Source organism: Terrapene carolina, unplaced genomic scaffold (genome assembly GCF_002925995.2).
Source record: "Terrapene carolina triunguis isolate 2854851 unplaced genomic scaffold, T_m_triunguis-2.0 Scaffold210, whole genome shotgun sequence".
Taxonomy (NCBI): domain Eukaryota; kingdom Metazoa; phylum Chordata; order Testudines; family Emydidae; genus Terrapene; species Terrapene triunguis.
This window is the reverse complement of record NW_020664561.1, coordinates 41,368,038-41,394,229: the sequence shown is the minus strand read 5'-3', so window position 1 is coordinate 41,394,229 and position 26,192 is coordinate 41,368,038.

Genomic DNA, 26,192 nt, shown 5'->3' with positions numbered 1-26,192 from the left:
TGTGATTTAGCCTCTGAAACAAAGAGAAGTGTTAGCGCCAGGTCACCATCAAGCTCTCCATAGACCACCAGCAAATGTTCCATGGACTACAGCTGGGGAACTGCTAACATATTTGACAAGTTAGGGAGAGAGAGAAGTATTAAGGAGATGTGCTCTGGTCCAGAAGGTGGTGGGGAGCATCTCTGGCCAAAGAGAGAATTCCTTCATGGAGGAGTCTGTGCAATCATTTGCAAAGACCTCACAAAAGGAAAAGTCTATGAATGCAGCTCTAAGAACTCCATACCTATGCAACCTGATTTTTAAAGTGGTCTCAACCCAACCTCCCATTTTGTGCCTACAAATAACTTTTGGGCACATATGATGATAGTTAAATGGCTAAATAGCTGCTCTGAGGGCAAGGCCCAATAATTAGACATCTAACTGCTATCATTTGTGCCCACAATTAACTGAAATTAAAGGCACAATATTGTGACTATAAATTGGAGCACTGGGTTTAAAAATCAAGCCCAGTGTCTTTGAGTTCTATGTAGCTTTGAGGTTTGATTGCACCATAAACAGTTAACAATCTGTAACAGATATGTAAATGTCAGGGCCATACGAAGAGGAAAGAAACAATACTTGTATGTGATAAAGAAATGTAAATAAAAATGACTTCACATACATATGTCTGGTTTTGCTAAGTAAATGTCCTGGAGCGAAACACTGTATTAAAAGGGACCACCAAGGAAGAGTAAATCTTGCAACCTTCAAGGCTTCCTTACAGAAAGAACTGCATTCAAATTGTGTTATAATGAAATGCTAACATTAGCTGTATTGCTCTCCTCATGTCCTAATATTCCACCCGCTCCACATGTATCTTTTTAACATGAGATTTTCTGAATTAAAGCTTCTCTGAAGCACAAGCATAGGCAAATGTATTTCAGCCATTTACCAGATAGTGACAATATTGGTTCTAAATTACTTGCAGAGATGATGGTTGGCATATGCGTATCAAAACACTGAGGAGAGAGAGACTTGGGGTTATTTCCTTGGATGGATGGGGTTGCAATACCGAATGTAACCAGTTTGACTGGCGTAAAGGCATGGAAGTAGCTAACATGATGGTAAGGAGATGTATTGATGTTCTGTGCCTACAGGAAACATGATGGATGGGGAATGCAGCAAAGGAGTTGGGCTTAGATTGTAGGGGTGTACTGGAGTCAAGGTGGTAGTGAAAAGAGAGCTGAGGAAGATGGTGGCTGAAGTTATTAGAGAAAGAGACAAACTGATGGCTGTAGGAGTCAAAGTTACAGAACACGTACTACTTGCGATATCAGTGTATGCACCTCAACAAGGATGCAATGAAGTAAAGAAGGAGAGTTTCTGCCAAGATTTGCAGGCACTAGTGGACAAAGCAGCATCAGAGGAGCTGCTGCGTGTGCTGTGTGATATGAATGCATGCACACACACACACACACACACACACACACACACACACACACACACACACACACACACACAAACTGAACGAGGTTTGCTTAGGAAATGTGCTCAGGAAGTTTCAGCCTAGACACTGTGAATGAGGAAGGGATGGGTATTGCCAATCAATGGCTGACAGCCAATACGTGGTTCCTGGAGGAAAACTAGTTCATTCAGTGCCCCACCACAGACAGCCTATATATAAGCTATAAAAATGTGAAAACTAAGCAATAGGATTTACCAGTGACCAGTCCAGTCCCTGGTTTAGAAGCAGATAATTTTTTTTTCAGCCAAGTTGCATAATCCAGAACAAGAACTGTAGTGACAAAACTCCTAAAGAATGTTCAAAAGTGAAAACAGTAACATCAAGTATATTTCCAGGTCCTCGTGTCCCAAACAATTAACCTACAAGATCTACAAAAATGGCAGACAGCTCCACCACAGTAAATTATCACAGCCATTATATTAATGCCCCCTTGAGCAGGAGCCTTAGCGCATGCCCAGAGTCCAACCACAGACTCCCTAGTATCCTCAGTAGGGTACACTAAGGGTATGTCTACTACAAACCCTCCTGAACCCTCTGGGTATGTACTCGGCGTGGCTAGCCTATGTCACTGCTTGCTGCTGCCCGTACTACCGCAGTTCCACTACTATTCCAGTGTGCTAGCTCAATGAGAGCTACCGTGAGTATGTCTGCACAAGCTAGGGAATTACCCCCTAGCTCCAACTGTAGACAAACCCTGCGTGTGAATAAGATCGGTTTGCAGCTTTACAGGACAAAACATTTTCAACAAAACTTCCTTAGTGACTGAGAGGAACATTAGGATGCCAGCATGGTGGAAGGTTTATAACATCTCAGCTATTGTTTTATCTTTGTAAATTGGCCCATCTCTAAAGTTAATCTGCATTTTCATTCCAGAGTATATTGAAATAATTACAGATCCCCTTTCCTCAACACCCATGTCTGTGCTGTTATTCCCAAAAAGCTGGACTTCCAAAGAGAATTATTTAAGATGGAGGGGGAAGTGTTTTTCCCTTGTATTTATTTATTAGAGGGGGAAATATCTTATTTTTTCCAATAGTCAATTTCCTCTGTTTAATTGTTTGAGTCTGTTTCCTCTGTTTAATTGTTTGACACAATTTACTCATGCCTATGTAATTATCTCTTGGAGTGTTTAACATTAATGTAAAATAGTACTGTATTTCCTAGCCAAATAGAATTTTTATGAGACCATACAACTCTAGTTGGCTTTACTTTTAGTTTAATGACTGTGCTGTAGCAAACAGACTGTAATATGAACAGTTAAACTATTCTCCTAATTATTGCATCTGGTTTACCATATCCTGTCCATCTAGTATATTTTAACTGAAGGGCAAAAGAGATCTTTAGTTGATCACTGATAGCTTTAAATTGGCACATCATGATAATACTGAGTTCTGGGGGGAGTTCTTCCTAAATCTCAGCATATGTCTTTATGTTAAACAATTAAACTACATCTGGATATGAAAAGCAGATCAGTACATTCCTCAGCAGACTGTATAAGGAAACTGATTTAGTGGACTGAATGCTTTTTAAAAAAAAGTGATAACCTTGAACTGAAAAGAATTTTCATATAACAAAATGAGCAGGTGTGAGAAAGAAAATTCCCACAATGAAATAAATAGTTTTATACAGGCAAGGGCATTTAAGCAATAATGAGGAGATTTCATGCATTTTATGCAAGGGCACCAGAGGGAAAGATTTTGCTTCAAGAAATTATATTCTTAAGGTTTGCCAAATTTAAACATGCAACCTAAGGGTCTGATCCTGCTGTGTGCTGAGATCCCTCACCCTAACTGCAGTGGGAGCTGAGGACACTCAGTACCTCCAGGACCAGGCCCTGAGCTTAGTAAGAAACTACACAGCCCTAAAAACAGCATATAAAATGGATGTTCAAAATAATTGGTGGGGAGGATTAATAATCCAGAGATCAACATTACCGCCCTTACTCATGGTGAAAAGTACAACTGAAATAATAAAAGATTAATTGTGAGTAAGGGGTGCAGAATCTAGCCCCTAGTTTCTCCCCCCATCTTCCAAGATGAATCAAAACAAAACAAAATTTAAATATTTTCATCCCTCCCACAGATTTCAATTAAGTGACCATCTCATTTAAATTCCACCTTTGTTTTAATAATATTTTCTGGACATTTTTATGGTACATGTAGTGGATAATAAGGAAAATATTTGTTAAAATTACTTTTGCTGTCAACATTTCAACTTCTGTTACTTTTCACAAACTTACTATTACAGAGTCAATGTCACTTGCTGGTACATATTTATATACAGAGATGTAAAACAGAGTGAATGACCAATTAGGCTTCACTTACACACAAGCCTTCACCAAAATAAATAAATCAGTTATAAGTCACAACTTTTGTTATTTTAGTCTAAATCTGTATGTGGACACTTTTTGAAATAAAAATATCCCATATTGATTTGATTTAATTTACTTTTTTTTAAACTTCACTTAAGCAAAATCAAAATAGGATACCCTGATTTCAGAATAAAAGTATCTACCTAAAGGCTTTCAACAAAACAACAAAAAACATGCATTAAAACTTATTTCATTGTTCTGATGCAAGTTTGTGTGTAGACCAGCCCTTAATGATTAATCAACTTCTGGTCTGAAAAAGTGGGATTGTACTTAGGTATGACATATCCAAGTGCAATACCCAGTATGCAAGATGACCACAAGAAACAGCAAAACAAAATGAACTGCCATTCAAAACAGCCTGGAGAAGAATGTGTAAAATAAATAAAAATGCTTTCAGGCAGCTTTTAGTCACACACGTAGAGAAATGTACTATAGCACTGAATGTTATTACAGACCAACATTGTCAGTAACCCATGGCGTACCCTTGGGAGGAAACCAAACGGTAAATGCAACAATAGGAGATGTTTCAAATGTTCTAAATGCACTGCCAGTCCTCAAACATATTTTATGTTAATTTAGTAGTGCTGAAAATATCTTTAATGGTTCCCTGAATAATAGAGGATAATAAACTATAGAAATTCAGTTAAGTACCATTAAAGGTGTGAGTCAATTTGTGTAGCCAATATAAGTAGCTATACATTTATGTACCATATAAGTTAGAATGCAGTCTCAATCTAAGAAAATACATGTTTTCTTCAATGGCAAATTTAATATAAAGTTAAATACAACAAAGGTCTTGCTTAAAATGGTAAGTGCGAAAAAAAAAGATTCTGAATTTGGGTCAAAACTCCTGAATGAATAAAATCAGCCATGATTTTAGTGCTTTGTACAAAAATGAAAAAAGAGAGGGAAAAATGGCATCCAGTTAGGGAGCAAAGGCCAAAGAGATGGAGACAGAACTGTGGGGATCTACTGAAGGTTTCAGGGGACTGTAATTAGAGATGACTTTGCAGGGGCAGGATAGAAAGCGGGTCTAAATGGTTTTGATGCAAGCTGTTGGAGGGAATTCTTATCTGAACAGAGTCAGATTTTTTGGAACGTTTTTGGGATGGCATAAGATGTGTCCATCCCCACTAAATACATATAGCCTGCATCTGCAACTTTTCTGTGCACACAGGGACTGATCCAAAACTCACTGAAAGACTCCTATTGACTTGAATGGGCTTTGGATCAGGCCCATACTGCCCACTGACTTTCACTGAAAGGCAGCAGAATCAGGCCCCTAATCAGGACACTGCAACTGTAACAGTTCCTACACAGTCATTAGAGTTTAGCATATCAAGATGTAATCTATTACACAAATTCTTTGGATTCTCAAATCAATAACCCAATAAACTATAATGGCTACTTAACTCTAAGCCATTGTGGTCCAACATACAACTCGAGGTGCTGTTAATCTAATAGGGTATAATAGACTCTCCACAGCCATTAAATCTATTATGTCAGTGTCGAGCTCAAACATTTTTAATACAAGGATGTGACTCTACTGACTATAACGGCTTCCTTGGGGTTCATATGGATACCATAGGTACAATAATTTTGCATAGAAAACAGCATTATGTTTTAATATTATTTTAATTTCTATTTTAAGGTGAATCCTACCGAAACACTTATTTACAATATCTTATATTTTAAAAATAAATTCCAGACTGACTGACTTACGTTGCAGCAGACAACTTGGCAGGCAAAGGAGCAGCCATTTCAACACCAATGTCTCTTCCCCTTTGGCTCACTTCACTGAACCTCATTAGTCCATAATATGGGCCAATCACCTGCAAAAAAATTGTTTTAAAAATCCAGATCTGTAAAGACCCAAATATGGACAGGCACCAAACTAAAAAGTACCTTTAATTCTTAATTCATGTTTTCCTCCATTCTAAAAAGTAAAAAATGGACAGATATTTTTCATACTCTGTGTCTATAAGAAATTAACTTCCCAGTTTCACACATCATTTGCCAAGTTTCAGCTTAGAGTGATTTTTTTTTTTTTTTTTTTGGTACAAACAAGTTATAAACCCCCTGAAAATACTGTCGGGAGTTGTAACTGAAACACTCACAGATCCTTGAATGGTGTTGCTATTATAGCTTCAGTGATAACCTGAGTGCCAAAAAGACAAAGTAAAGTTCTTCTCAACTATACAAACTGGGAAACAAGTAACACTTTCAGTCTTACACCTATAGTAGAATGAACAGTAAATTTCATGGTGTTCATATATTTTGAAATGACTTCCTTACAACAACAATAATCAATGCATTTTAATTTGTAGAAACACACAGACAAAGGCCTTGGGGAGCCTAAGGGGAAAAAAATCAAAACAAATTATAATGAACAGAAGCAATATGCCTATAAAAATCCCCTAAACCGGAGATCTAAAAACATACAGCACACCCCAAAACAAAGGAAACACAATGGTCTTGAGTCATTCCTTCAAAAATGCTACTTGTACACTTTGACGGATGTGAAGGGGAAAGCACACTGCAGACTCACTGGATCTCAACAGAAATTGCTGTATTTTCAGACCTCTCACGATAGAGATGATCAGCACTTCCAAACCTGCTAGAACTTAATTACCATGATGGAATATAGGACAACTGCTGGAGTTAAGATGGCTTTAGTCTGGTGTCACTGAGATCTGTATCTGCCGCAGCGTGTTCAGCCACCAGCATGAGGTCTCTGCGAGGTGGGTAATGCACTGTAGTGTCTGGACATGAGCAGTTTTATCAGGAAGGCTGCAAGGATTGACTGGGCATGGAAATCGGAATGACTGCAAATGGCTGGAAATCGGAATGACCCACACTGAACAATGTGCAAGGCAATGTAGAATGTGGTCTTCGGGGACAGCTGTCATAGAGTCATAGGGTTTAAGGCCACAAAGGATGATCTAATCTGACCTTCTACATATCAAAGGCCTTTACATTTCTTTCGGTGACCCTTGTATTGAGCCCTATGATTTGTGTGTGGTTACAGAATATCTTCTAGAAAGGCATTCAGTCTTGATCTGAAGACATCAAGAGATGGAGAATTCACCACACCCCATGGTAGTTTGTTCCAATAGTTAATCATCTTCACTCTTAAAATTATTATACCTAATTTCTAATTTGAATTTCTCTAGCATCAGCTTCCAGCCACCGATTCTTGTTATGCCTACCTCCACTAGATTAAAGAGCCCTTTAGTACCCAATATTTTCCTTCCCTGAAGATACATATACACTAATCAAATCACATCTCAGTCTTCTTTTTGATAAACTAAACAGACTGAGCTCTGCAAGTCTCTCAGAATAAAACATTTTCACCCGCCAAAAAAAAAAAAAAATGTGGCTCTTTTCTGTATCCCTCTCCAATTTTTCAACATTCTTTTAAAATATGGATGCCAGAAATGTACACAATATTCCAATATCATCCTCACCAATGCATATACAGAGGTAAAATCACCTCTCTGCTCCTACTTACTACTCTCCTGTTTATACATTGCAATAGTCCTTTATGCCACAACATCGCACTGGGAGCTTTTGCTCAGTTGCTTGTCCACTATGACTGCTAAATCCTTTTCAGAGTCACTGCTTTCCAAGATACAGTACATTCTGTAAATATGACCTGAATTCCTTGATCATAGATGTATAATTTTGCATTTGGCTGAATTAAAACCCCTTTTATTTGTATGGGCTCAGCTTAGTAAGTGATCCACACTCCTCTGTATGACAGCTCTGTCCTCAACATTATTTGCCACTCTGCCAATCTTTCTGTCATCCGCAAATTTTATCAGCAGTGATTTTATATTTACTTCCCAGTCACTGATGAAAATGTTGAATAGCTTACAAAATTCAGACAGGAGATGGGTGTGGATTTTGACCCACCTATCTATCCCAGGACTTCAGGGATGTTTAGGTTACAATATTTTCATATCTTTTTAAATTATTTGTCTGACTAATAGCCGGTCGTTAGCTTGGGTTTTTTTTGCTGAGTATAGTTGTAGTAAAGTGATTCACAATTATTGAATACTAATATTCTTAAAAGAACTATAACAGCTCTCTTTTCTGTTTATTGACTATCAGGTAAGGTTTTTGATATCGTGGCCCTGTACATTTTTCACCTTAACAAAAATAGTCTAATTTGGGAATTTGTTAATTCTCATTTTTAATAATTGGTGACATGTCACTCAATTTGTTGAGTTTGCTCATGTTCCTTTAATTATTTAGATTTGTTTGGGGGACACTTTCATATCTACCTTCTCTAAGTCCTGTTTTAGTAAAAGGCTGAAACAAGTAAGTAGAGAAGTGAATGAAGGTTGTTTGGGTGCCTGATAGGAGAAAAGTAGCATTAACTCTGCATGTCCCGAGTTTCTAATATTTGAAGGTTTATTTATTTAAGTCTAATGTTTTTCAAAAGCAATATGCACCCAACACACTGATATGCATCTGTAAGCATAGATTCACCTTAAAGTGTATTCTTGATTGGTTTTGGTTTTTTGAGCAGGGTTATTAAAGACATTTAAAACTTATGAAAAGGCTATTAAGGTGTTTGCTCCAAAAACAAAAATATTAATTTAACAAAGCTTTTCCCAGTTTGTTTGTTGGGTTGGACTGCCTAGGTCCACCACCGCATATAGTTATGATCACTACATTCCTAGAAATGCCACATCAGGAACTGTGCTCTTGGAAAGCAACTCCCAACACCAATATCATCCTTCTTCTCACTTCTGAGCAATCCCACTCATTTGCTTTCTTGAGTTGTCTCTCTCCCTCACACATATCTCCCTCCTTTACCACCACCTTCAATTATTACGCTGCTGCTCGGTGTGCAACTGCAGCAAAGTGGAAGCAATTAAACTCCCAGTCTCTCAAATAGCTGCACAGAATGCTTCACAGATTGAGATTTCAGTCAGTCACTTTCATTCCACTGCATGTACCCAAAACAGACTAACAAAAGAACACAATGAAGTTGTCATGGTTTCACCCTCACTCTGAACTTTAGAGTACAGATATGGGGACCTGCATGTGAACCCCTAAGCTCAATTACCAACTTAGATCTGGTCTTGCTGCCACCACTCCCAAGTTCTAACTCCTTTCCCTGGGTAGCCTTGAGAGACTTCTTCACCAATTTCCTGGTAAACACCAATCCAAACCCTTGGATCTTAACACAAAGAGAATTTAACCATCCCCCCTCCTTTCCCCCACCAATTCCTGGTGAGTCCAAATCCAATCCCCTTGGATCTTAAAACAAGGAAAAATCAATCAGGTTCTTAAAAAAAGAAGGCTTTTAATTAAAGAAAAGAAAGGTGAAAGACAAACCTCTGGGAGAGATTAGCATACCAGCTTGTAGCAGGGTGAATACCTGCTCCAGCCCTGAAGGGGTTGGAAAAGCCCTGCAGAGGACTGGGGGCTGGGGAAAGGAGCAAAACCCCGGCTGATTGGGGAAGTGGCTGCAGCTGGGGCCGTGCCCCAACCTGAGCAACTCAGCCAGATAAGAAGGCCAGGGCAGCCAGAAGCTAAGGAGTCTCCCTCTGACAGGAGAGAGAGACAAGCCTGGCTGTAGGGAGCTCACCTGGGGACCTAGAGAGAGAGAGAGAGAGAGAGAGAGAGAGGCAGGGCTGGGGAAAGGCCTTGGGGGGCTGGGAAGTACCAGGCCAGCAACTCCCCAGGCTGCAGGGCCTGGTCGTAGGCCCATATAGGTATTGGGGTTGCAGAGCGGCAACCTGAGGGTGGGTAAAGGCAGCCAGTCCAAACCCCTTGTTGCCTGTGATGATTGGCTGATAGACTGCAGTCTGCCCCAGGGCGCGGGGGCTAGATGGTGACTGACAGTAGCCACGACTGAGGCAACATTGGGATAAGGGGTGGGGAGACCCAGAGCGAGAGTGGGGTACTGCCAGGGGGGCAGCACCCAAGCCAAGGGCACCAGGGTCCGGGAGGGACGTGGGGGCCAACGACAGGTGGGACACCAGGCCTGCAGAGGGCGCTCCGGATGCTGGGTGAGCTAATTCCCAAGATAACCAGCAGGAGGCGCTACAGGGGTGAGTCCACGCCTGATCACACAGCTACTCTCACAGACAACAGATTCAAAACACAGAGGATGTTCCCCTGGGCAAAACTTAGTTACACAAAAGAATACCCAATTTGATTATTTCCCTAATGCCAAGACAAGTTACAAAAAGAAAATAAACAAAACCTATTTATTCCTTTTCTAATACTCACTACCCTGATAAGAGCTGATTCCTTGATCTTTTCCACTCCAGCCAAAACTGAAACTGACCCAGACAAAGGGAACTTCCCTCCTTCCTTTTGAAACATTTTGTCCCCCCATTGGTTCCTCTGGTCAGGTGTCAGCTAGGCTAGGTGAACTTCTTAACCCTTTACAGGTAAAAGAGGTATTAACCCTTAACTATCTGTTTATGACAAAGTGAATACAGGATAGGGCAGTGGATGGGAGAAAGAGAGACAAGGGTTTTAAAACTCCCTGTGCCCAAGGGAAAAATGCAAGTCTTAGAGCACAGGCAAATGATGTGTAAGTTTCTCCTGCTACATTTCCTTATCAATGTCCCCCACTGGGAAGGATCACTCAAAGGAGTAAGAGGGCAAATCAGATTCCATCCTGTTTCAGTCCATTGCCTCTCTGATGAGCAGGGTTGCCAAATTTCTAATCCCACAAAACCAAACACCCTTGCCCCGCCCCGTCCCCAAGGTCCCGTCCCCCACTCACTCCATTCACCCTCTCTCTGTTGCTCACTTTCCCCCACCCTCACTCACTTGCTCATTTTCACTGGGCTCAGGCAGGGGACTGGGGTGCAGCGTGCGGGAGAGGGGTGAGGGCTCCGGTTCGGGGTGCAGGCTCTGGGATGGGGCCAGAAATGAGGGGTCAGAGTGCGGGAGGGGGCTCTGGGCTGGGGCAAGGGATTGGGGTGCGGGAAGGGGGTTCGGTCTCCAGGCTGGGGGTGCGGACTCCGGGGTGGAGCTAGAAATGAAAGATTCAGATGTGGAAGGGGGCTCCAGGCTGGGACAGGGGGTTGGGATGTGTTGGGGGGTGAGGGCTCTGGGGTGAGGCCAGGGATGAGGTCTTACGGATGTAGGAGGGGGTTCCAAGCTGGGGCAGGAGGTTGGGGTGTGGGAGGGGGTACAGGCTCTGGGAATGAGTTGGGTGTGGGAGGGGGCTCAGGGATGGGGTAGGGGGTTGGGGCATGGGAGGGAGTTTGGGGTGTCGGCTCCAGGCGATGCTCACCTTAGTCAGCTCCTGGAAGCGGTGACGTCCCTCGGCTCCTAGGGGGAGGCACAGCCAGGTGGCTCTGCACAGTGCATGCTGCCTCCACTCGCAGGCACTGCTCCCACAGCTCCCATTGGCCACGTTGCCTGGCCAATGGGAGCTGAGGAGCCAGCGTGCAGAGCCCCCGCTGGCTGCGCCTCTGCCTAGAAGACACAGGGACATGTCGTCACTTACGGGAGCTGCGCAGAGCCAGGTAGGGAGCCTGCGTTAGCCCCACTGCACTGCCGACCGGACTTTTAACGGCTCTATCAGCAGTCCTAACCAGAGCCGGCAAATTAAAAAACACAGTAAAAGAACTAAAAAAGAGCAACCGTGGCTTAACAACCATGTAAAAGAAGCAGTGGAAGATAAAAAGTCATCTTTTAAAAAGTGGAAGTCAAATCCTAGTGAGGTAAATAGAAAGGAGCATAAACACTGCCAAATTAAGTGTAAAAATGTAATAAGAAAACCCAAAAAGGAGTTTGAAGAACAGCTAGCCAAAAACTCAAAAGGTAATAACAAAATGTTTTTTAAGTACATCAGAAGCAGGAAGCCTGCTAAACAACCAGTGGGGCCTCTGGACGATCGAGGTACAAAAGGAGCACTTAAAGACGATAAAGTCATTGCGGAGAAACTAAATTTATTCTTTGCTTCAGTCTTCACGGCTGAGGATGTTAGGGAGATTCCCAAACCTGAGCTCGCTTTTGTAGGTGACAAATCTGAGGAATTGTCACAGATTGAGGTTTTGGAATTAATTGATAAACTTAACAGTAACAAGTCACTGGGACCAGATGGCATTCACTCAAGAGTTCTGAAAGAACTCAAATGTGAAATTGCGGAACTACTAACTATGGTTTGTAACCTGTCCTTTAAATTGGCTTCTATACCCAATGACTGGAAGATAGCTAATGTAACGTCAATAGTTAAAAAGGGCTCTAGAGGTGATCCCGGCAATTATAGACTGGTAAGTCTAACATCAGTACCAGGCAAATTAGCTGAAACAATTGTAAAGAATAAAATTGTCAGACACATAGAAGAACATAAATTGTTGGGCAAAAGTCAACATGGTTTCTGTAAAGGGAAATCGTGACTTACTAATCTATTAGAGTTCTTTGAAGGGGTCAACAAACATGTGGACAAGGGGGATCCAGTGGACATAGTGTACTTAGATTTCCAGAAAACCTTTGACAAGGTCCCTCACCAAAGGCTCTTACGTAAATTAAGTTGTCGTGGGATAAGATGGAAGATCCTTTCATGGATTGAGAACTGGTTAAAAGACAGGGAACAAAAGGTAGGAATAAATGGTAAATTTTCAGAATGGAGAGGGGTAACTAGTGGTGTTCCCCCAGGGTCAATCTTAGGACCAATCCTATTCAACTTATTCATAAATGATCTGGAGAAAGGGATAAAAAGTGAGGTGGCAAAGTTTGCAGATGATACTAAACTGCTCAAGATAGTTAAGACCAAAGCAGACTGTGAAGAACTCACAAAAGATCTCACAAAACTAAGTGCTTTGGCAAGAAAATGGCAAATGAAATTTAATGTGGATAAATGTAAAGTAATGCAAATTGGGAAAAATAACCCCAACTATACATACAATATGATGGGGGCTAATTTAGCTACAACTAATCGGAAAAAGATCTTGGAGTCATCATGGATAGTTCTCTGAAGACGTCCATGCAGTGTGCAGCGGCAGTCAAGAAAGCAAACAGGATGTTAGGAATCGTTAAAAAGGGGATAGAGAATAAGAAGGAGAATATCTTATTGCCCTTATATAAATCCATGGTGCGCCCATATCTTGAATACTGTGTACAGATGTGGTCCCCTCATCTCAAAAAAGATAAGCTTTCAACTGCTATAAAATAGTTGTACCTGACCATTTGTCAATGTAAGGGTTTTAGGAAAAGGTGACTTTACTGATGACAATGCTCCTCTATATCCCAAGGATGACCTGACAACAATTTTTGGGTCCTTACATGACTTCATTATACATCCATCAAATCATTCTGTCATTCAGATGTTTTTAAAAGATTACAGAAAAGCTTTGCTATAGAAATGGTGGGGAGAATAACATGATTAATTTCTGGAAGTCAATGAATCTGAAGGCATAAAATGATGCCCAGGAGATAACAAAGCAATATGTCATCTGATAAACAGATCACTGATCCATTATAACTAGACATTGATCCTGCAATTCTTCTTTGGCTCTGTAAAAGAGACTAAAAAGAACACAGCGATCATCTTCAGATTTCTCACAGTCTTACTGGCCTTGGTGACACAGGAGATGACAATAGCCAAGAATGGTTGCTGTGTGACTATTAACAGCCTAGATACCAATTTCAAAATGACTCAAATTACGGCTGCAGTACAGGAAAACCAAAGGGAAATTGCAAGACACTACAAAAGATGTCAAAAATGAGCTTGTATAGAAGACAACACTTAGTGCAAATGAGACGCTGTGGAGTCTCCAGAATGTAAGTATGTTGTTTAAACAGCAGGAGGGTGATACAGAGCACAAAGAGAGCTTGTAATTCTGTACAATGTGTGACAAGGCGAGACATAAGATTTTCCTGAGCTACCATCAGAAAACCATAAAGGATTTTTCTGTGACAGTCTTCAGATGTAGACTACCTAGGAAAGACATAAGATTTGCCACCTGCATTAAGCGACCATGGTTGGGACATTGTACTGCTATACTTAGATTGTCAGTAGATGCAATTTCTCTCTTTGTATTATACTTTTAATATCAAAATTATGTAAAATTTGGCTCATACAAACTACATGTTGGCATTAAAATACACTCTTCCGCTGCATACGAAAGCCTAGTATTTATCTCATTCTTTTTGCAATTATCGTACAGCATGTGTATATGTTCAGAAATAGCCTCCTAGTTATAAGAGTATATTACTGAGATCCTATGGATATTAACAACTGTCACAGGCCAAATGCATCCAAGGAAAAATGTCTATCTGCCTCCTGTTTTGACCCTAATTTTTTTCTACCATATTGATAAGAGTCTACAATTGTTTCAAAATGTAAATATAAAGTTTACACAGGTCAATGCAGATTGGATTACAAGTATGAACTACTATAGGAAAACACATACTTACAATTTGAATAGGCCCTCAGGTCTCCTACGTTTCTATATAAAAAGTCTGAATATTTTTGACTACTGCTGGACATTAAAACTCTTGTAAGAAAGCAAAACAGATGGTATAATGTAGCACAGTGAGCAAAAAAAGCTTTATTTTGATTTTACAGTATTCACTGGTGTCTGGTAGAAAATCAAGTGGACCTTCAGGTGCACAGCACCTCTGAAAACCAGGGTATAAGGGTCCAATTCATCAATACCTTGAGATATAGCCATAATGAAGTGGTCACCAAGCCATAAAAGCCCCTTAAAAAACACCTCCAATACGTGGAGCCTCCCTGGAAGATGGAGTGGCCTCTAAGAAGTATCTACAACCCTGCCCCGTGGGAGCTCACAGAGCACAAGGAGATGTCAGAGAGATGTCTCAAGCAGGAGGATGTGTGGCCAGAGTATTCCCTTGCTTTGGCTGTTCCCTAGCTGCCTGAAGCCTCATAGCGATCTGGGACAGAAGGTTGGTCATCCTTTGGGGCTGCCCTAACCTGCACTGGGGACTGAACTAGACCTCAGCAATTCCTGGATAGGGGAGATGCATGCGACTTCCATTTGCTCCCTGTGTTGAAACAGGCTCTACATGTCTAAATGTGGGCTCTCAAAAACTGAAACATCCAAGATTAGAGGACACTTAAAACATGTGCAGCTTAATCTCTGTGATCTCAGTTGCAATAATGATACTTATTAAGGGATGTTATTTTCCTTAATTAACTTATGTCTGTACTGTGCTTGGAGATCCTCAAATGAAGCATGTCATGTAAGTGCAAAGAATTATTATAAGTATAGCTAGAGCCTAATCACTAATTCAGCCTAACCTAAGTGCCTGCTCTGACCCTGGGCTATATATTCAGTTGAAAACTGCAAGGAAACTCAAGTTACTTGAGTCTTGGTGAGGTACATAACTGAAATACTTATCATCTGGAATCTGTATAGGTCATATAGTCTTAATAAATAACAACACATTTGATTTTGGTTTACTGAAAATTAAAAGGGCATTTGGGAAAATGCTGTTATTGTGAGAGCCTGTTTCACATTTGCCTTGGCAGTACTATAGCTATATAAGTGGAAAACAAGAGAACCAATGCTTTTTTTCCCTCTCTCTGCTGTTGGTATTAAAAGAAAACAATGCAGCTGGTAACATTAATGATATCCTATATCCTCAACAGAGATGAAAGAAGTCAAACAAAGTTGTAATGGGCTTAACCATATGAAATAGCCATATTGAGTTGATTAGTTTTGTATCCAGACACACTAAATCTATTTTTTTTCAAACTATATTCCATTCTGCAGTCCAACAGGTCTGCAAAGTTTCAAGACATTTTGACTATTGACAAAGACTGTTTTGTTAACATACTGAGCCCTGCGGCAAAATGCAAAGAGGGACCATTTTTACTTTGCTCTTCTGAACTAAAAAGCCATGAGTGACTCTTACTGCATCTATTACAGTATCACGTTGGTGACTCTATTGTTAAAATACTGTTGGCAACTGTATGGTGCCTGTTTTCAGAGATTTACAATTATAACTCTCTTAGACAAATGTCTTCTCAACTAAAACTTAGCAAACAAGATCTCTTTCCAAGAGGGATTTATTTTTTAATTAGACAAAAATCAGTTCAGCTGTCTTTTGGAGAGTCGGCGAGGGGAAGGGGGGGATGGTTGGATGAGGAAGACAAACAAAAACAGATTTTTGGTGGTTTCTGTCATTCTTTAGTTCTTCTTGAGGAGCCAGTGCCATGTCAATGTAATCACTAGTGTAACAAGATGCAACTTTTCATTTTTGCCTTTAACATAATCAAAACTCCACCCCTTTCCCACTCTGTAACCCAGCCATCTTGTCCTTTTCTCATGCAATACAGAATCCAACTAGAGTCCCAAAATCTGTAAGCATGGAAGTTTCATGGTTAGTACCCTGCACCCAGCTAGAGTGCTCTCGTCCCATTCTTCCTCGCTTAACTACTACTGTAGACTCACAAAATTGCATTTACGCCCAGTCAAGCCTTTCCTTTAAAATTAAAGGCTAGTCTGCAAATCTTACTCATTAACTTCAGTGACTCTACTCAAAATGAGTAAGTGCTATTCAATTTACAGGATTGTGGAAGTAAGCCAACACTGGGCTTTCCCTTACACTTATAGTGCAGAAAGCAGCCTTTGCCCCATCCTGCAAGCATTACTCACATGGGTAATCTCATTGTAGTCAGTAGGACTATTAGTATGAATAAGTACTACTTTCATACATTTTGCAGGATCAGGCCTACCTGAACGCAGGACAACACAGGCACAGCAAAAGAAAAACGTAGAGAATGTAATGCTCATTTTGATTCAGGATTAACCAACCTGGAGACTGAAGACCTCCAATCACAGAATGAACACATTACAGCAGCAGAAGCTTTCCTATATTGGCTCAACACCATGACTCATCCCAGACCTGGAGTGTCATCTACAAGATAGTTCATTCTCTGTGCCCATTGTGACGCATGGCCAGAAAGGGTTAAACATCCTGCAAAATAAATAACCCTCAAAAAACGTAGGGAGATAGTGTTTGTGTTTTTGTGTATTTACATATGTATGAGTAGGGTCAACAATGTAATCAACAGGCCCTGTCTATGCTGTATTCTGGTAGTTCAGAGGTCAAAAGAACATCCTAGCATTTAAATTAATTGTAAACACGGGTTATCTCTGTATTCATCTCTCTTTGAAATGTATAGCAAATAATCTGTGAATGGTGGAGGAACAAGCAAATTGCCTTATGTTAATTCTATAGCTGAGTACCAGTGATGGACCGCCTTCAAAGTCATCCTAATGACCTTTTGTTCCCGGAGGAACTCCCAACTTGTCAAAGAGGATATGAAATTGTATAAAAGATCCTTGGGTCCTGATTCTGTCATCTCAGATCTGCTTAGGCTTCATCAGGGGAAGTTTGAGTTTCAAGACTGAGGTCCCAGTTATGCTGGTACGCCCTGAATATGATATTTGGACATTGGACTATAACCTATGAACTGAATTCTAAAGGAACTCTTTGCAACTACAAAGCTCACCATCTCTGTTATGAATCTGAACCCCAATGAATTGAACTCATGTCTGTATGTATATTGATCTTTTAACAATACTCTCTCTCTTTTGTTTTTTTAATAAATTTTAGTTTAGTTAATAAGAATTGGCTGTAGTGTGTATTTGGGTAAGATCTGGAATATTCAGTACCCTGGCAGGTAATGTGTCCGATCCTTTGGGATTGGTAGAACCTTTACTTTTATATAAAGTAATAAGATTTTCAGGAATCGTCGTCATATTTGACTTAGGTACCTGGATGTAGGCCTGAGACTGGATAACTTTAAGGGAACTGTCTTGTTTGGACTTCTGAGTAATGATTAAGGTAATAAAGAAACTGTTTTATGCTGACTTGGTAAATCTAAATATTGGAATATCCACTAGCTTTATGGGGATTGTCTGCCCCATTCTTTGCAGTTCACCCTAATTGAGTGACCACAGCTGGCCCCCACTAGGACCCTGGTCGCACCCATTCAGTCTCAGACCCCTCTGCTGAGACAGCTAACAAAGGTAACAGCCAGTGGTTTCCATAGTGTGGAGAGCTGTCCAGTGGGAAACAGAGACAACTAACTCATTTCACACAGGCCATATAGTTCCTGCTGTTCCACAATGTCAGTAGGAATAGAAGGCTAGTCCACAATTTAAATTTCCCTCTTTTGTTCTTAAGACACTCATCTAGGGTGACCAGAAGTCCCGATAAAATCGGGACCGTCCCGATATTTCGGGGTGTGTCCCGCATCCTGACCGATCTTTGGGACCGATATTGTCCCAATATCCGCCGGCAGCGCTTTTTTTGTTTTTTTTTTGCTCCGGCGGCAGGGACTGACTCGGCTTTTTTTGTTTTGCTCCCCCCCATGTGTCCCAATTTTTTCTTTCCCTCATCTGGTCACCCTACACTCATCCTAAATGATCTTTTGTATTATAGCAATTTGGTTTGACTAAGAATGAAATTTTCTTTTAAGATAACATCACTTACATGTTAGAAAAAAATGGTATTAGGAATGAGGAGAAAAGAAATTCTCCTCCAGCATGAAAGTGAGATGAGCAAAGGACTTTTAATCCAGAAATAAAAGAAACTGCATCAATTAGCATTAAATAAATAAATCAAACAGCCTCTTGGAAGTCAAAGCGTCACTGACCTTGGGTTCTATGATCATTGTTCAGGATTTAAGAAAAAGGGGCTTTTAATATGCCTTGCAATCCTTTATAGTTATGTGTAGCAGACAAAAGTAAAACCCTTGTAACCCAATGGAAGGGTTTATGAAGAGTTTCATTTTATCTTCTTTTATTTACAAAATAGCTGAATACTTTTGAAGCAGAAGCTGCCACAAACACATTCAAAGCAAAACTTTAAAAAATGAGTGTTTGTTAGGCAAGTTTTAATCTGTTCTTTTTTCTTGTAATCCTTTTGGCATTTGTGCAATACATGATCAAAGACCATCTCTCCCTCCCGCTCCCAAAATATTATGGATTTTTTTTTAAGCAAAGTAATCTATAGCAGTAGAGGGAAAACTATTTTTACACTACATAATTAAAACTAGGCCATAGGTGGTAGGAAGCAGAAAAACAGGGGCAGCGATTGAATCGAATTGTCTAGATGTCTACATGATGAATTATTTTTTAAAAAGCTTTCAAGAATTCTCAAACCATTTCTCACTTTCCACAGAGGTGTCTCAGGTTCTCATCACATCTCATTTGTTAATTGCACTGGCTAATATGTTCCCCATCTGCTTAAGAACAAGTAGAGGTGAACAATGAGCCCTGGTACTCTATTTTGGTGACATTTTTTCTTCAACCTGCCCTGGCTGTCACTCTGCTCTGTATCCCTCCAAGGGGATAGGGAGAAATCATAGTATGTGCTGGAGATCTAATGCTGTTTTATTGCTCTCTGCATCTTTTTCAGTGAATCATGAGCAGCTCTTCCCTAGTTTCTAATCTCCTCCCTCCCAGTAATTATTATTTTGTATTTATATCACAATAGTGCTCAGATTCCATTGTGCTTGTGTTGTACCTACAAAGAGGTATACACAGTTCCTACCCTGACAGGCAAATAATCTCAGAAGACTAGGAACATATGAGAAATAGGAGAGAGTGAGACTACCAGGAAGAGACATCAGAGTATATGGCATTGAATAGAGGGAGGCAAGTCAGGAGTCCAGATGGCTGCTGAAGACACCTTAGCCAATAAGATCCCCCAGAGAGTGGATGTAAAGAAAACAATAAAGGAGACAAAGGACAGAACTCTCCAAGATTCCTGTGGAGATTTGGAAAGGAGAAGAGCCCATCAAAAGATATTCTGAAGGAATGGCCAGAGAAGAGGAGAATCAAGAGAAGACAGAGTCATGAAAGCCAACTGTGGACAAGACTTTGAGGAGGAGAATGATTAGTATGAAGGACATTTAGCAGCTAAAGGAGGGACTGTAGGCCTGAAGTTCAGACAGGAGAAGGCCATTAGAGACTTTAGCAACAGCAGCTTCAATAGAGTGAAGGGGCTAGAAGACAAATTGCAGGGCATCTAGGATGAAGTTAGAGGAGCGGAGCTTGAGGCAACAGTTGTCAATGGCATGCTCAATGAGTTCGGACATGAAAGGAAAGAGGAAGATGGGGTGATAACTGAGGAGGCAGATAGGATTTATTTTTGATGGATATAGAAACCACTTGCAGTATCTTTGAGGATTATATTGTATTAAGTTTATGAATGGTTTATGTTGCATCGTGGGCCAGGGACTGCATGCAGTTCCATGGGGGGAGGGTTATCACAGCTCTTCCAGGAACTAAAAACAGTGGGGGGTGATTATTACAGCTCCAGAGATTGTAAACAGTTCCAGAGACGTACCAGTCCCTCATGTAGTTTACATATACTGGTTCAGGCTGGGATTTTCAAAGATAAGGACACAAAGAAAGGGCTTCTGAAATTCAAAGGCTGAGTTTAGCAAGAGCCATGGGCCTAGGGTTACCAACTTTCTAATAACACAAAACCAAACACCCCTGCCCCATCCCCTGCCCCCACTTGGGGGCAGGGGTTTGGAGTGCAGGAGGGGGATGAGGGCTCTGGGTGGGGCCAGAAATGAGGGATTCAGGGTATGGGAGAGGGATCCGGGCTGGGGCAGGGAGTTGGGGTGCAGGGGGGAGTGAGGACTCCAGCTGGGAGTGTGGCCGGAGATGAGGGGTTTGGGGTGCAGGAGAGGGCTCCTGGCTGGGACAGGGGTTTGGGGGTGGGTGAGGACTCCAGCTGGGGGTGCAAGCTCTGGGGATGAGGGGTTTGGGGTACAGGAGGGGACTCCAGGCTGGGGACAAGAGGTTCAGAGTACTGGAGGAGGTGCGGGCTCCGGTGGAGATGTGTGGGCTCTGGGGTGGGGCCCGGGATGAATTGTTTGGGGTGCAGGAGGGGACTCTGGGCTGGGGCAGTGGGTTGGGGTGCAGGATGGGATGTGGAGTCCAGGCAGCACTTACCGCAGCTCCCAGGAAGTGGCCACCACATCCCTGCAGTGCAGCCCCTAGATGCATGGGCGGCCAGGGAACTGCGCCCGCTGCCCTCGTGGCCACAGGCACCGCCCCCGCAGTTCCCATTGGTCGCGGTTCCCAGCCAATGAGAGCTGCGGAGCTGGCACTGGGAGGGGCAGCATGAGGAGCCTCTCTGGCCACCCATGTGCCTAGGGGCTTCAAGGACCTGGCGGCTGCTTCTGGGAGCTGCACGGAGCTAGGGCAGGCAGGGAACCTGCCTTAGCTCCGGGCCCCCACTGTGCCACTGACTGGACTTTTAATGGCCCATTCAGCGGTGCTGACCAGAGCCACCAGGGTCTCGTTTCGACCGGGTGTTCCGGTTGAAAACTGGATGCCTGGCAACCCTAAATGGTCCTTCACTATGAGGGAGCAAATGGACAGGACATTCCATCAAGGGAAGGCCCCAAATCCTGCAAAAGAGTTGGAATGACTTTGCCCAACTAAGGCTTCCAAGACTGGTGGAAACTTTTCTGGTATGACTATTAGTAAGTATGTAGGACCTGTTATTATTTTTATATGTGTTATCTGGATTTTTTATCCCAAATAAACAGACTTTGCTGGGGGGGGAGGAAAAAGCTGTGTGGTAATTTGTAACTGCTGGTAAAAACACTGTCATTGTCTTTGGAGACAAAGCAATACACAGGGGATGGCCTACGGCAGATTAGCTTTCTGAGGATATCAAAATTTATGGCAGGGGCAGGAGGGAGAGAGACCTGGGTCTCCACCCAAGAGAGGGGATGGCTGGGAGCAGGCAACCTTGAGTGAGTGACCTCGAGGGACAATGGAGGGGCAGTACAGGTGCAATTACCCTTGAAATGGTGACACGGGGCATATACAAGGTTATAAAGGGAATAAAAGAGGGCAAGGAGTTTAAGGAGGAAGAAGAGGCAGGGAAAGCAAGAGCAAGGGAGTGGATGGTATCAAAGGAGCAGATGGAGAAGTTAAAGGTAGAGAATGAAAAAACCTCAGCATCAATGTTTGGGGGAGCAGGAGGAAAAGCTGTTAGGAAAAATGCTTAACATCTGTCTCTAGTGTGAAAATACAGAGAATGGTAAAAAAAAAAAATTCCCGTCAGAACATTTTAAAATATTATCCATTGAACCCCCTCTAATGTAATGGTAATGCAAGTAACAATGGACAGAAGAAAAGAAAAGCTGAGCACTGGCAAAAATAAAATTCCTTTTTAATTAAAACAAGGTCAGAGTAACCATCACCGAATACTTGCTCTTGGTCTTTACCAGCCATGTAATAACCACCAGCTAGAATATCAATAACCTCCTACTTTGCTTCAGGCCCTTTCATGCTCTAGCTCTTCATTATGAGGCTGGAAAAGATCTTGAAATATTTAGCTATGTTTTTCCATTAGTGTTTCTTTTTTTCCTCTTTTTGTAAAAAATAAATAAATGTTAAAAAAATCCATCCCTTTTAAATATTGTGGCCAGAAAGTCCATAAAACACATACATTCTCATAGCTACTGGATGGGAGGTGTCTGTTTTGTCAGTTTCATCTTGCATTGATTTGTATTTAACTCCATTTTCTCCCCTACACAACATTAACATCTTCTGCTTTACCAACCAGCATCACTCCTGAATCCTTAGCACCTCTGCTAATACTGCAACTTTTTGTATCCCTGTTTTGCTTGCTCACATTTTGCCCCTCTGGCAACAGAAATTGTGGGATTTGATGAGGAAACTGACAGACCTTTCCTCTGTGAACTACTGTCTGAGGTGGACATTTAACAGCTACTTTGTATAACTTGCTTAATAAGTGGAATCGAGGGGTCTTAGAAACAAGTGAGGTTGTTGCTCACCTCAGTGCTGGTGACAACTTAGTTTATGAAGTCAAGGTTAGGCAGCCAGGAATCAAAAGATCATTGCAGCTGCTTGGTTTGCTATAGAGGCTTCAATTTTGTGCTTGTACGTTTAATGTCTGTTCAGCAAGACAGTGAAATATGGGGGTTCAGATGAGTTGAAACTAACAGTGGGTTTTGTAGTCTTTTGTCAACATCTCTGTAGCAGACTCAAGCTGACACTGGGGATGATCAAATAAATTATGTACCAAAGAAAGACCAACTGAAGGAGAAATAGGATCCAGCTTCACAAGAAAGATAAATGTCAACCAATTTCTCTTTAATGGGGAAGAGGCTGCAGTTCATGTCTCTTTTTCAGAGACAGTGGAGGAGGAGTATAAAAAGAAAAAGAAAAAGTAGAAAGTGGAGAGCGATAAGACCATAAGAGATTAAGATAAATGAGAAAATGAAGTACTTGAGCAATAAGAGGTCTGGGAAATGGACAGCATGGATAGTTCTGTGAAAAAAATACTGCGACATTAATGAAGCTATTGAAAATGTTCCCCTTCCCCACCTCTGGATTTATGAAAAGTAAAATGTTGGGTCATATCCATGTGAGATGTTAGTATCATGGAAAGAAGCTATGACAGGTGAAAAGAGATGTTGTTGCTTAAGAACCTCTTCTCCCATGTTCAGGGGGAAAACCACGTGCAAGCCTGTGCCCAAGATGCAATAAATGTACAGGAGGATCTTAACCCACTACGCCTGGTAGGTTGACAGGAGTCCTATTTCATTTTACAAGACATTGGTCTGCCCAGGATAAAGTTGGTAGCTTGTACTTGGGTGGATTACATCTCTTCGCAAATTACAGCAACTTTTGGAACTTCAATAAACCTTCCTTGAGGAAGGCTGCAGACAGCGTCTGCATATCAAGGGCAAGAGCCCTTGACAATATACTTTTGTGAGAAACTTGCTGTCAACCTGAGCACTCAACTGACCGACACACTCCTTCTCTGGAGGGGCACTGGTTCTAGCCCCACAGATCTTCTTTTGCACACAGCCCTGCAGATTCCAGGGTTGGCCATCCATGAAGATGATTCCTGGGGGTGGAATGGAATACCATTCTCAGAAAAGGACTATGTTTTACATGGTAAAACTAGTGAATTTTCACACTTATCTTTATTGATGTCAATCGAGCACTGCCTGGGCAAAGGAGGAGGGCTAATGGATCTCAGTGCAGCACTGGGGCCTTAGTCTTTCAGCTTTCAAGATCTGCATTAAAATACTTCCTTAACCACAAAGATCTTTGTGGGATCTCTCTTCCTTAAGATCCCTACTGGATCTTCGTCTGTACCACACAACCAGGCTACACATCATTACAACTTGCACTCAGAACCTCAAAAGATTGGGCCCCATTTTTAAAGCTTTTTAATTCATTTGGAAATACCCTCCTTTGACCCCTCACAATTTCTTTGTACTAATGCAGTACAACAAACTTAGTGCAATGGGAGAGCTACATTCCATTTGGAATCCAGTGAGTCAGATAAAGCAAACATGTGAAAGCTTTCAAAATAGCACTTGACTAAACTTTCCTTCTAGAAGTTTCACTAATAGTCATCTCAGACAGAAAAGTCCAAATGATGTATTTTTAGAGGAACTAATAAATGATGGGAAACATATATCTGCTTCTTTCGGTAACTGACTCATAATTTTACCTCTGTCTAAATTATGTGCAAGCCAAATATCTATCAGTCTCTAAAAATATTTATTTTGGATTTTATCAGAAATGTCTATTGTAAGAAAATGGGCTTTTAAAAGCAGCCAAAGAATAAATCATCAATACTTTCACTATACTGGAAGCCTTCAGTGATGGGGGTCAACAATCTCATCTGATTCAAGTCACCAGACTGCTGCAATACAATTGTACAAGTATTAGAACTCCAAGTGTTTAATTATGGCTAATTTACAAGTAAGCAAAACGGTGTTTAGTGGAACAAAAAAGGTCATTAGTATCTTACTAGGAAGCAATTAAAATAACAGATCAGAGCCATTAATCAAATCACAAAATAGATGCTAAACTTTACTGTAGAAAACCAAGATGCAATGACATATGTAACCATAGAACTATATAAAGTATCACACATATAAGATGGCCTTGGAAATGTTGTGTATGTGAAGGAAATACAAGACTTATCTTAGACCTAATTTAATTTTGATTCTCCAAGTCCCAAGTCTGCTCAGCTTATTCATGCAGAGTCAAACTGAAGTCATGGGGCAAGAGAGTTTCTGTTCTCATTTATTTCAATGGGAAAACTCAAGTTATCCAGAAGACAAAATTCATCTAGGGCTCCCCTTGGGTTGGTACAACTCTGCCCCACTCCTAATAAAGGGCTCTGCATTAAGAGCAAAATTAAGATCTTTGCTATTACTAAAGTTGGTGCAGAACTGGAGCACTCTGAACAGAATCTCACTGAACAGCAGGGATGTTGGGGTGTTCATCTGAACCTTAGGTTCAGGTCCTCTCTGTACAATAGGCTGAACATAAGAACAGCCATATAGCATTAGACCAATGGTCCATCTAGCCCAGTATCCTGTCTTCTGACAGTGGCTGATGTTAGATGCTGCACAGGGAATGAACAGAACAGGCAATTATCAAGTGATCCATCCCCTGTCCAGTCCCAGTGACTGTGACAGTCAGAGCTTTAGGGACACCCAGAGCATGGGATTGTGATCCTGACCATCTTGGCTAATAGCCATTCATGGACCTTTTGAATGGACCTGTCCTCCATGAATTTATCTAATTCTTTTTTTTAACCCACTTATACTTTTGGCCCTCAGAACATCTGCTGGCAATGAGTTCTACAGGTTGACTATGCATTGTATGAAGTACCGGTACTTCTTTTATTTGTTTTAAACCTGCTGCCTATTAATTTCATTGGGTAACTCCTGGTTCTTGTGTTATGTGAAGGGTAAATAACACTTCCTCATTCACTTTCTCCACACCATTCATGATTTTTATAGGCCTTTATCATATGCCTTCCCTTTAGTCATCTCTTCTCTAAGCTGAACAGTCCCAGTCTTTTTAATCTTTCTTATAATGGAAACTGTTCCATACCCCTAATCATTTTGTTGTCCTTCTCTGTACTTTTTCTAATTCTAATGTATCTTTTTGAGGTGGTGTGACCAGAACTGCATGCAGCATTCAAGATGTGGGCATACCATGGATTTATATAGTGGCATTGTGATATTTACAGTTTTATCTATCCCTTTCCTTATCATTCCTAACATTCTGCTGGCTTTTTTGACTGCCACTGCATATTGAGGGGATGTTTACAGAGAACTATCCACAATGATTCCAAGATCTCTTTCTTGAGTGGTAACAGCTAAGTTAGCCCCCATCAATTTGTGTGTATAGTTGGGATTATGTTTTCCAATGTGCATTACTTAGCATTTATCAACATTGAATTTCATCTACTATTTTGTTGCCCAGTCACTTGTTTTGTGAGATCCCTTTGTAACTCTTCACAGTCAGCTTTGAACTTAAT